Source organism: Sinocyclocheilus rhinocerous, unplaced genomic scaffold (genome assembly GCF_001515625.1).
Source record: "Sinocyclocheilus rhinocerous isolate Xijiao unplaced genomic scaffold, SAMN03320098_v1.1 scaffold480, whole genome shotgun sequence".
NCBI classification, from domain to species: domain Eukaryota; kingdom Metazoa; phylum Chordata; class Actinopteri; order Cypriniformes; family Cyprinidae; genus Sinocyclocheilus; species Sinocyclocheilus rhinocerous.
In genome coordinates, this window is record NW_015655401.1 from 126,531 (window position 1) to 139,431 (window position 12,901).

At 37.8% G+C, this 12,901-nt stretch overlaps 1 pseudogene; it reads left to right on the top strand.

Moving 5' to 3' along the window:
- The first annotated feature begins 298 nt into the window (after positions 1–298).
- On the top strand, positions 299–10,701 carry LOC107718076 (myosin-7-like; annotated as a pseudogene).
- The last annotated feature ends 2,200 nt before the right edge of the window (positions 10,702–12,901 follow it).

Consider the following 12,901-nt stretch of genomic DNA (forward strand, 5'->3'; position numbering starts at 1 on the left):
GTGGGATGCCTTCTCCAAATTTGGGAGGGTGATTTCCTTTATAAAGAGATCTCATGGTTGGTCTCCAGACAAGTCAGAGGTTTTATCTGAGGGTAAGATCTGAACCAAAACTGCATGGTGATGTTACATTTAATAGAAAATGATGCAAATTTCTTCTAAAATTTCATTCATGATAAATCTGTTTTATTTATTATTGTGTTGCTTTCTTCTGATTTACATCTTTTAAGTATTGGGTTGTTTAGTGATGTAACAAAGATTAAAATTTACCAATCCACATATCTGAACCTTACATTAACAGGTTCTTCTTCAGCCGCCACACCTGGTGCACATCAGGTAAGAGTCATGCTTATTTTCTATGTTTAAGAATCTTTTCTTTATTTATATTTCAAAACAGTTTTTTATATGATCATGTACTAGAAAGCTGTGAGGCAATGTTCAACTATCATAAATACAACAGCTTGATCATAGCATGTCTGATATTGCAAAATTGTACAAACATGGACTTAACGTACCTTATCATCTCCAGACAAGGCAATCATGGCGGACGCTCAGATGGCAGAGTTTGGAGCAGCCACTCCTTACCTGCGGAAGTCGGATCGAGAGCGTTTGGAAGCACAAACTCGTCCATTTGATATGAAAAAGGAGTGTTTTGTGCCTGATCCAGATGAAGAGTATGTGAAAGCTTCAATCATCAGTCATGAAGATGACAAAATCACTGTGCTGACTGAGAAAAGAAAGGTAGGCTCAACTAATTGAATACGCATTACTTCTGAAGGAGCATTTTGAGAAAAAGCTATTTTAAAGGGCAGACACTTTCAGTGACAGATAATTCAATGGTAGGCCTACATTTCCAGTGGCACAAGTGGTCACTGAAACATTATGAGCAACAATTTGTAATAACTTAGCAATAGTTAAGTCTAAATTAAAACAATACAAGCAATACAATACAATCTGCACACAATAGCAAATTTGATGCCACTTTACATGATAGTATTATTCTAATGGTATTATTCTAATAATTTCTTCTGCTTCTAACAGACTGTCGCTGTAAAGGAAGCTGACATTCATCCCCAGAACCCACCAAAGTTTGATAAAATTGAAGACATGGCAATGTTCACCTTCCTTCATGAGCCAGCTGTGCTGTTCAACCTCAAAGAGCGGTATGCAGCATGGATGATCTATGTAAGAGCAGACCAGTTCAGAGTCACTTGAGAATACATCCTAATTAGCTTCAATTACTGAACTTTATTTCCCATTCCCACAGACCTACTCAGGGCTGTTCTGTGTCACTGTCAACCCTTACAAGTGGCTACCTGTGTACAATCAGGAGGTGGTTGTAGCCTATAGAGGCAAAAAGAGGAGTGAAGCTCCTCCCCACATCTTTTCCATCTCTGATAACGCCTACCAGTACATGCTAACAGGTATGGACAAAGCCAAGGGAGGGGAGGGAGGCAAGGGATGTGTAGACCTTTGTGAAGGACAGCTTTTTTTTTCTGCACAAATCTCTGGATGAGCATTATACTCTTAAAGATCAATAACATATAAGCCATAACTCAAGAATTAGTAACATTGCAGTCTTCTCCATTTCAGACAGGGAAAACCAGTCAATTCTGATCACGTAAGTAAAATTACTTATCTTTTAATATAATTCCTTAGTTAATTAAATACTTCATGTCATTTTAAAGATTTAAACCATTTCTTTTTCTATGTTCTATGTCACTGTAGTGGAGAATCTGGTGCAGGAAAGACTGTAAACACAAAGAGAGTCATTCAATATTTTGCAAGTATTGCAGCTGGTGGCTCAGCAAAGAAAGATGGGTCAGAAAAAAAGGTAAGTGTCATTTTCACGTGTCATCTGTTTCTACATTAATTAAGACTGATTGAAAAGATACTGAAACATTTACTGTTTCATTACAGGGAACCCTGGAGGATCAAATCATCCAGGCTAATCCTGCTTTGGAAGCTTTTGGTAATGCAAAGACCATCAGAAATGACAACTCCTCAAGATTTGTAAGCTTCAGCATTGAACATTTATGTAAACTTTTAGTGAACATGTAAATTGTAATCCAAATTACATTTCGGCTAATGTATAGCATGCATCACATATATAGTGTGAGAACACCCTCTGCTGGATAAACCAAAATGATATAAAGAGAACATAGGGTTGACAGATGGCAGACTGATCAGATCCTGAGCCATCATAAATGTGATAGTATATCTTTAGTATTTATATAATTATGGTATAAAACATTCAAATAAGAAAAAAAAAATCCTTAAATTTAATGTCAGACATTATTGCAATTAAAGGTTTTTGAATCAAGTACTGAGTGTTTCTCAACACATTTTAGGCATTAGGTATTTATAAGCCATACCGATTCATTTTCAGTAGCTTACACAATTATTAATGCATTCATTGTGTTTAATTTCATAATGTTATAATTTTTCAATTCTTTAGGGAAAATTTATCCGAATTCATTTTGGTGCCAGTGGCAAGCTGGCCTCTGCTGACATTGAGACATGTAAGAAATCATTCCATTTTTTTTTTTAAATATGAAGACTCTTGTGTTACAAAAACACTAAAGGTCAAAGACTAACATTTAATTCTTTAATATAAATATCAGATCTTCTGGAGAAGTCAAGGGTGACGTTTCAGCTTAAAGCTGAAAGGGACTATCACATTTTCTACCAAATCCTCTCTCAGCGGAAACCTGAGCTGCTGGGTGAGACGCAGTAGACATCCCATAATCAAAGGCATTTTACAGTTTTACCACTACAATCTAACGGTACTTTCTCTCTCTTGAAATAGAGATGCTGCTCATCACCAATAACCCCTATGATTACGCTTTCATCTCTCAAGGAGAAACAACTGTAGCCTCAATTAACGATAGTGAAGAACTAATTTCGACTGATGTAAGAGTAAATCGATTTACATCCTTTTTTCTGTCATTATAAAGCTCTCATATGAAACCTTTAATTCTGTAAATTTTAGGCAGCGTTTGATGTACTAGGCTTTACTCAGGAGGAGAAAAATGGCATCTATAAACTGATTGGAGCCATAATGCACTATGGCAATATGAAGTTCAAACAAAAGCAGAGGGAGGAGCAAGCAGAAGCTGATGGGACTGAAGGTATGTAGAGTATTATTAGAAAGTAGCAAACTAAATGCAAACTTATCTTATTAATATTGCATTAATTTTACAGATGCAGACAAAGTTGCGTATCTGATGGGCCTCAACTCTGCTGACCTCATCAAAGGTTTATGCCATCCAAGAGTGAAAGTAGGAAATGAGTGGGTCACCAAAGGGCAAAATGTCCAGCAGGTGAGTTGGAGTGTCAGCAAAGAAATTATGCCTATTTATCCATGTAATGTCAAACCATACAAATGCTTCTCTGTGCTCAGGTGTACTACGCTATTGGTGCACTGTCCAAGGCAGTGTATGAAAAAATGTTCCTTTGGATGGTTGTAAGAATCAATCAGTCTCTGGACACCAAACAACCTCGCCAATACTTCATTGGAGTGCTGGACATTGCTGGTTTTGAGATCTTTGATGTAAGTCTTTGTGGATAAATCCTCATGTTGTCAAGTTTAAAATGCATTTTATTGTCTAACTTACATATACTTACAATTCCTTTCAATTAATTTAAAAACTACAGTTCAACACCTTTGAGCAACTCTGCATTAACTTTACCAATGAGAAACTGCAACAGTTTTTCAACCACCACATGTTTGTGCTGGAACAAGAGGAGTACAAGAAAGAAGGGATTGAATGGGAGTTCATTGACTTTGGCATGGACTTACAGGCCTGCATCGATCTCATTGAGAAAGTAAGTAGTGCTAATGATAAAGCTGTCATACATGAATAGTGCTTTAACTGTTTAACAAGGCTATTTGCTACGTCAGTAACTCAATCCTATCGACTTCTTTATTCAGCCTATGGGCATCATGTCCATCCTTGAAGAGGAGTGCATGTTTCCCAAAGCCAGTGATGCAACCTTTAAAGCAAAGCTTTATGACAACCACCTTGGGAAATCAAACAACTTTCAGAAACCAAGAGCAATCAAAGGGAAGCCAGAGTCTCATTTTTCTCTGATTCACTATGCTGGTACTGTTGACTATAATATCAACAACTGGCTGGTGAAGAACAAAGACCCACTGAATGAGACTGTTGTTGGACTCTTTCAAAAGTCTACAGTCAAGCTCCTGTCAATGCTCTTTGCTAATTATGCTGGGACAGAGACAGGTATGTATCTATGTATGAATCATGTGTGCACAATAAAATCTCATACACACTTATGAGTGTTTTAAGCACTACTGCATTCAAATACCTTGTTTTGACCAGCTCAAGAGAATAGTAAGGGGGGCAAAGGAGGTGGAAGTAAGAAGAAGGGCTCCTCCTTCCAAACTGTTTCTGCGCTTCACAGGGTAATTGAATTACAGACTCAAATTATCATACACAATGAAAAAAAAATAGATAATGTATACTAATGTTATGAAGCTTGTTTCCAGTGGATCTATGTCAGTATTTTTTAGGTAATTGAAAGTGTTCCTTAACATAAATGAATAGCTTAAATTCTGTGTACATTTTTCCCTACAGGAAAACTTGAATAAGTTAATGACAAACCTAAGATCAACTCACCCTCATTTTGTGCGCTGCATCATACCTAATGAGACAAAGATTCCTGGAGTGATGGAGAACCCTTTGGTCATGCACCAGCTACGCTGTAATGGTGTACTGGAGGGCATCAGGATTTGCAGGAAGGGCTTCCCTAATAGAATTCTCTATGGAGATTTCAAACAGAGGTTATTATTATTCTGTGACATTTCAACTCTAAATTCATAGCAACTCTTTCCATTATTAGAAACGTTCTATACTTATCTACAGGTACCGAATCCTAAATCCTGCAGCCATACCTGAAGGTCAATTCATAGATAGCAGGAAAGGAGCTGAGAAACTCTTGAGTTCACTGGATATTGATCACAATCAATATAAATTTGGACACACAAAGGTGAAAATTTACATGAATCTGAAGAGTGATTTTATATCTATTATTTAATATGAGAGCAAAGATGACAGTGGTCATGTAGTACTGTGAGTAAAATGCATGTTTCTATAATGAATTCTGCTTAGGTTTTCTTCAAGGCTGGTTTACTGGGTCAGTTGGAAGAAATGAGAGATGACAGATTATCTCTAATTATTTCTGGTATTCAAGCTAGATCCAGAGGACTCCTTGCAAGGGTTGAGTTCCAGAAGATAGTTGAAAGAAGGCAAGAATTCCACATATTACTTAGCAATTACTTAGTCTTAGCAATTTGCTCACTGTATTAAACTTTGTAATATTTTCTGACATAAAAATGGAATGTCCTCACAGGGATGCCCTACTGGTTATCCAGTGGAATGTCCGTGCCTTCATGGGGGTGAAGAATTGGCCCTGGATGAAGCTATTCTTTAAGATCAAACCTCTACTAAAGTCAGCAGAAGCAGAAAAAGAGATGGCAAATATGAAAGATGAATTTGCCAAGCTCAAAGAGGCTTATGCTAAATCTGAAGCACGAAGGAAAGAACTAGAAGAAAAAATGGTATCTCTTCTCCAAGAGAAGAATGACCTACAACTTCAAGTCCAAGCGGTCAGTTAATATTTTGTGCCTTTAAAACATAGAAGTAAATGTGTTTTTGCAGTATAGAAATTACTGAATAGTTTTAACATCATTTAAAAACAGGAGCAAGACAATCTCTGTGACGCAGAAGAGCGATGTGACCAGCTCATCAAAAACAAAATCCAGCTTGAGGCAAAAGCCAAAGAGCTCACAGAGCGACTTGAGGATGAGGAGGAGATGAACGCAGAGCTGACAGCTAAGAAGAGGAAGCTGGAGGATGAGTGCTCAGAGCTGAAGAAAGATATTGATGATCTGGAGCTGACTCTGGCTAAAGTGGAGAAAGAGAAGCATGCTACCGAGAACAAGGTCTGGGATGTCTTTCTACACAACACACACACACACACACACACACACAGTAATATTGTACAAACACTCAAAACTTAATGTTCTTGTGCAGGTGAAGAACCTGACAGAGGAAATGGCAGCTTTGGACGATATCATCGCAAAGCTAACCAAGGAGAAGAAAGCCCTGCAGGAAGCTCATCAGCAGACACTGGATGACCTGCAAAGTGAGGAGGACAAAGTCAACACCCTCACCAAGGCAAAAGCAAAGCTAGAGCAGCAAGTGGATGATGTGAGTTTTACAATTTACATATACATTTAATATTCTTGTTATAATGAATTATACAAGCAAGTTATAATGAATGTTACGAGCAAATGACCATGCAACCAACTGTTGAATTATTTATACCAGTTGGAAGGATCTCTTGAGCAAGAAAAAAAGATCCGTATGGATCTAGAAAGAGCCAAGAGGAAACTAGAAGGAGACTTGAAGTTAACCCAGGAAAGCTTAATGGACCTAGAGAATGACAAACAGCAATTAGAGGAGCGACTTAAAAAGTAAGTCAAATTCTTCCATTCTTTCACAGTCCAATCTATATATATGTTCAAAATTAAGGACTGCGAGCATCTCTTTTTCAATCATAGGAAAGACTTTGAGATCAGTCAGCTCAATGGGAAAATCGAGGATGAACAAACTATTTGTATTCAGCTACAGATAAAACTGAAGGAACTTCAGGTAACGTGCATTCACACACACACACACACACACAAAGAGCATATTGTGATGGGAAAAATTAAATGAGACATGAGCGATAACCCTGGCTTATTTATGATAATAGGCACGTATTGAGGAGCTGGAGGAAGAGCTTGAGGCAGAAAGAGCTGCAAGAGCCAAGGTGGAGAAACAGAGAGCAGATTTAGCCAGAGAGCTGGAGGAGATCAGTGAGAGACTGGAGGAGGCTGGAGGAGCTACATCTGCTCAGATTGAGATGAATAAGAAACGTGAAAATGAGTTTCAGAAACTTCGCAGAGACCTTGAAGAGGCCACTTTGCAGCATGAGGCCACTGCTGCCACACTGAGGAAGAAACAAGCTGACAGTGTGGCAGATTTGGGAGAGCAGATAGACAATCTGCAGAGAGTCAAACAAAAACTGGAAAAGGAAAAAAGTGAACTCAGACTCGAGCTGGATGATGTGGTCTCAAACATGGAACATGTTGTTAAGACGAAGGTATTGTTAATACAAGTATTCATCAATAAGAATTTAAATTTGCTTCTTGCTGGAAAGTAATTTTCTTCCTAAATTATATACTTTGTTCAGGCAAATCTTGAGAAGACCTGCAGGTCCTTGGAAGATCAAATGAATGAATACAGAACAAAATATGAGGAAGGCCAGCGTTGTATCAATGACTTCACAATGCAAAAATCTAAACTACTATCTGAAAATGGTAAGGCTGTCAAATAACTTTTTTCAATCATTTTGAGCGACAGAACTCCAACAATAATAAAATGCATGATGACATACCCAGGTGAACTTGCAAGACAGCTGGAGGAGAAGGAATCTCTTGTCTCCCAGCTAACTAGAAGCAAGCTGTCTTATACTCAGCAAACTGAAGATCTTAAAAGGCAACTGGAGGAAGAAACTAAGGTGTGAACTGAGTATGAACATTGTCAGATTAATATATAAAAAATTAATTGCATTAATTTTGTTGATCTGCTAAATAACAATGTGTCCTCCTTCAGGCGAAGAATGCCCTAGCTCATGCTGTACAGTCAGCCCGTCATGACACAGATCTGCTCAGAGAGCAGTATGAGGAGGAGCAGGAGGCCAAAGCAGAGTTACAGAGAGGCATGTCCAAAGCTAATTCTGAGGTGGCTCAGTGGAGAACAAAGTATGAAACTGATGCCATACAGAGGACTGAGGAGCTGGAGGAAGCCAAGTAAGATATGTTTCTATTTAGAATTTCATATATATTTGAACTATTCTTTAAGGTTTAACTTTTCTACTGACAGATAAGCTTTTTGTTTGTGTTATGTTTCTTTTAAAATGTAAGACGAACAAAAAGTTTTTCTGTTAGTTGGCCAAGCTTCCCCGAACATAAGGTAAAAATATAATAAAATGTCTATCCCTTTCTATTAGGGTGTGCAAGCAAAATGATCTGCTTTAATATTGTTCTGTTTCCTAAAACAGGAAGAAACTGGCTCAACGTTTGCAGGAGGCCGAAGAAGCTGTTGAAGCAGTAAATGCGAAATGTTCATCTCTTGAAAAGACCAAACACAGACTCCAAAATGAGATTGAAGATCTTATGGCGGACCTGGAGAGGTCTAATGCAGCTGCAGCAGCCTTGGACAAGAAGCAAAGAAACTTTGATAAGGTAACCAAACATGGTCCTTGATTTGGGATTATTCTCAGAAATGATTTCTGATTACCTGTGATCCTAAAATCTACTTGCATGAAAAAATGCTTTTAGGTCCTGGCTGAGTGGAAGCAGAAGTATGAAGAGTCACAGGCTGAGCTAGAGAGCTCTCAGAAGGAAGCCAGATGTCTGAGTACAGAACTTTTCAAACTGAAGAATTCCTATGAAGAATCTTTGGATCATCTGGAGACCATGAAGAGAGAAAATAAAAATCTCCAAGGTAAATTGGCAAAGAATCTTAAAACAAATGATTATAATAAATAAATAAATGGAAATATTGAAAAGACTGAAAAGAGTGTGGCGGTGGAAGATGTGTAATTTATATCACCGTAGAGACCTTATCACTAAGGCTGGAGAAAATATGGCAATATGTTGAAATGCAATATTCTTTTCATCTAGAGGAGATTTCTGATCTCACTGAGCAACTTGGTGAGGGAGGAAAGAGCATTCATGAACTGGAGAAAATGAGAAAACAGCTGGAGCAAGAAAAAAGTGAGATTCAGTCTGCTCTGGAAGAGGCAGAAGTAAGTGTTCAGATGCAGCTTTATTCGTTGACTTTTGAGAAAAACACATAAAAACAATATAAAAACGATGTAGATTTCAGAATTTCAAGCAATTGTGTAAAATAAATTTTCAAGATGCTTATATTAAATAACGTTTTTAATTGTCTTGCAAACCAAGTAACAGATCACAATCTTCTTTAAAAGGCCTCATTGGAGCATGAGGAGGGTAAGATTCTGCGAGCTCAGCTAGAATTCAACCAAACAAAGGCTGATATTGAGCGCAAACTAGCTGAGAAGGACGAAGAGATGGAGCAGAGCAAATGCAATTTGCAGAGAACCATCGATACTCTGCAAAGTTCTTTGGAGTCAGAAACACGAAGCCGGAATGAGGGCAGACCATTAAAGACCTGCAGCACCGCCTGGATGAAGCAGAACAAATTGCTATGAAGGGAGGCAAGAAACAAGTCCAGAAACTAGAAGCTCGGGTGAGTGGCCTACCATAAATACCAACAATGTTTTCTGACTATTGCAAGTGGTACTCTGTAAACACGTTTATACTGTGCCAACAGGTGAGGGAGCTGGAGAATGAAGTAGAATCAGAGCAGAAAAAGAGCAGTGAGGCAGTGAAAGGAATTCGCAAATATGAGAGACGTATTAAAGAACTGACCTACCAGGTAAAAAACAACAACAACTAATTTCACTACTGCATACATCTATAGAAAATGTGATGACAAAAACATTCTCATACAACAAGTTCTCAAGTCTCTTTGCTATCATTTGTCTTCAAAGACTGAGGAGGATCGCAAGAACCTGGCTCGTCTGCAAGATCTAGTTGATAAGCTTCAGCTAAAGGTCAAGGCTTACAAGCGGGCTGCAGAAGAAGCTGTAAGTATTAACCTAAATATCACAATTTTTATAAAAAAATCAAAATATGATTTTTGATAAATCATACAATTCAGTTCAGACTCAAATCTCAGAACTGCTAATCCTGCTTCATAGGAGGAACAAGCCAACACACATATTAGCAAGTTACGGAAAATCCAGCATGAACTTGATGAAGCAGAAGAAAGGGCTGACATTGCAGAGTCACAAGTCAACAAACTGCGTGCCAAAAGTCGTGATGTCTGTTCTAAGGCCAGTGATTAAGCAGACTGATTTTTTTTTTGCTTCTATGATTCAAACCAATCACATGAAGTTTTAATTTCCCCATTTTTAAAGTATATTTTTGCCACATTTATATACGATTGATTTTTAGAGAACATGTAATTAAAATATTTTACCACAACTGATAATCTCTCTCTCTCCTCTTTTTCATACAGAAGGGACATGATGAAGAGTAAAACTCAAATGGACCTTCTGCGTGTCTCCTATTTGTTGTATTAGTTATCCACCTAGCTCTTTTTCAGCCACATAGTAGAATAAAGTTTAATTGCATTCAGTCTGTGTTGTGATTGAGTTATTATGTGTTAAATTATATATTAACACTACTTTGTGGGAAAAATACCAACTAATCTTTCATTATATTAAGACAGTGGTTCCAAATTCTCCTTATGGTGGGCGGCCCATTCATGAGTTCATTCTTGCCTGTTTCTTGGGGAAATCTCATTGAAGCCCAAAGGTTTAGAAGATATTTAGTCAATATCCAACAGGTTTTGAATAAATTAGCATCTCATTCATTGGTAACTATAAACATTCACTGCGCTATTTAGATTCCTAAATTTCGGTCAAATAAATGCTATTTTTGCAGTGTTCAATACATACAGTATGTAAATATATACATGATTGTAATGGCAGGAGAAAGCAATTTATATGTTGTAGGGGAAAACAAATAAAACTTTACAGTTTTCTGAGAGCTACAACTTGTACCACCTGACCACCTCAGATTCATTAGGCGCTATGTTTAGACATACGGTGCGTTCCAAACGGGATATATATCGCCCTCCGAAGTGCACTTCGGAGTGAAAACAATCATGGCCGCCATATTGAAGGGTGAAAACTGGCCACTTCAAAGGGCCCTTCTGAATGAAGGATTTTGAAGGGTACAACTGATGGACACTTCAGGCCCCCATGATCCTTTGCACAGGGAAGTTGTTTGGCGTCACAGAGTTCGACTTCACAGATAAATAGATACATGTATGCATAGTATTTTTCTATACTACTGTAATATTTATGCGAGTTAGATTTGGTATATTATAATGGTCAAAACGACATTGTACTTCAACAAAAATACTTTACAGCTACAATCAGTCCATTTAAATACATAAACACAATATACATTACAAATTACATTACATTACATACACAGATATAGATTATATTTGTGTATGTTACATTATATTTAATGTAAAAGAAGATTGGGGGTCAACCAGCATACAAAATGTGCGACGAAGGCGCCTCCTTGAACGTCTCGTTAAGGTGACACAGAAGTGCATTCCAAAAAAAAATTTTTTGACCCCTACACCCTTCATCCCTTCAAAGCTCTCACTCCGCAGGGTAAACCCTTTGAAGGGATTAGGGCATAGGGATGAGCCCTTCTGAATGGAACGCAGGGATTGATAGTGCGATAGTTCCGAGTCCAAGTGTGTGAACAGTTCCAAGTAGAAAGTCACGTGTTGTCATCTCGAAATCACAGTAATCATGACATGGCATGTAGTGGCTACTAGTTTTTGCGGTGCATTGTGGGATTTTTCAGGGATCGAACGTTCTAGTGCACTGGAAGGATTTTGCGATTGAGACAGCCCTTAAAATAGCAGACTCGCTGATGAGTGCCCTGACTACTGAACTAGGGAGCTCATCAAGACGCACCCTCTGAGTTTCCCAGTTGTAAGTATGACCTGAGAGGCCTTTCATGTCCAGTTTCCAAATAGGAAACTCATATTTGCAATAATTCCGATAGCACATGAAGGCGGCATTAGTATCATCAGTCTGATGACGACCATTAATTTTTGAATTGTGAGTGAGCACGAATTTCCACTTAAAATAAAGCAACACTGAGCTGTGGAGCTTTTAAAAATTTACTAAATGTATAAGGTGCACCGAAACACACTGAACACCAGTCGCACAGTGTCAATTATACAGGTGCATCTCAATAAATTAGAATGTCGTGGAAAAGTTCATTTACAAATTTAAGACAATTATAAAACAATACATTTAAGGGACTAGCTATACAGTACTGCTACAACTTTTCCCATCTTTTTATTGTGCAGTACAGCATCATTCTCCTTAATTACTGTGCATAGAGTAATACAACTTATTTCTAAAAGAGTCCGTTTCAGCAACACAATGAATACTGAATGCCTCATTGCAGATGACATGCAATGCTGTAAAAAAATGCACATCAGTTTTGCTCGTTTCTTTTTTATTTATTTATGATTAAATATCCACATCACTAGTTAATAATTAATCACAATGACCTCTTTCATACAAAAAAAAAAACAAAAAAACATCTTAAATCGGTGGGAGAGATTAAATCCAATTTAGGACTTATGTCTGTAGTCCATTGTTGTCAGCATGCTCTTTTGGCGTGTTCTATGGGAAGTACACACATTGTGAGTCCTAACAGACACACTAGGGGGGCTCTTTTGCTGCCTAATTCGAGTGCTCTATTTGCTTTTAAACATGCCGATTAGTCTACCAGTTACAGTTAGTCTCATACAGATGTGTGGCATGGACATCCAAACAACATTCAAGGTCTTTGTGTCAGGTGCAGTTTGTGGGCAGAATCATTGTTCCTGTAGTTACTGATTACCTCTAACCTTTCGACCCACTTTCTGCATCCTGACTGAGGCTACTCAAGTCATTACCAGAATGCTGCGCCTTTTTTATACAGAAGGACATCCTCAGAGTCCTTCGAGTTTTTCCATCCATAGGCAAAATCAATCACACCCCTCCTCCTATTGATTACATTGTATTTAGTATGTGACCTGTGATGACAAAGAGAAAAAGTTACACACATTATATATATTCCTTGCTTCCTGAATACAATACATTTTAAAAACATTCTTGTTTGCCAGCCCTTTTTTTTTCTTAAAAAAAAAAAAAAAAA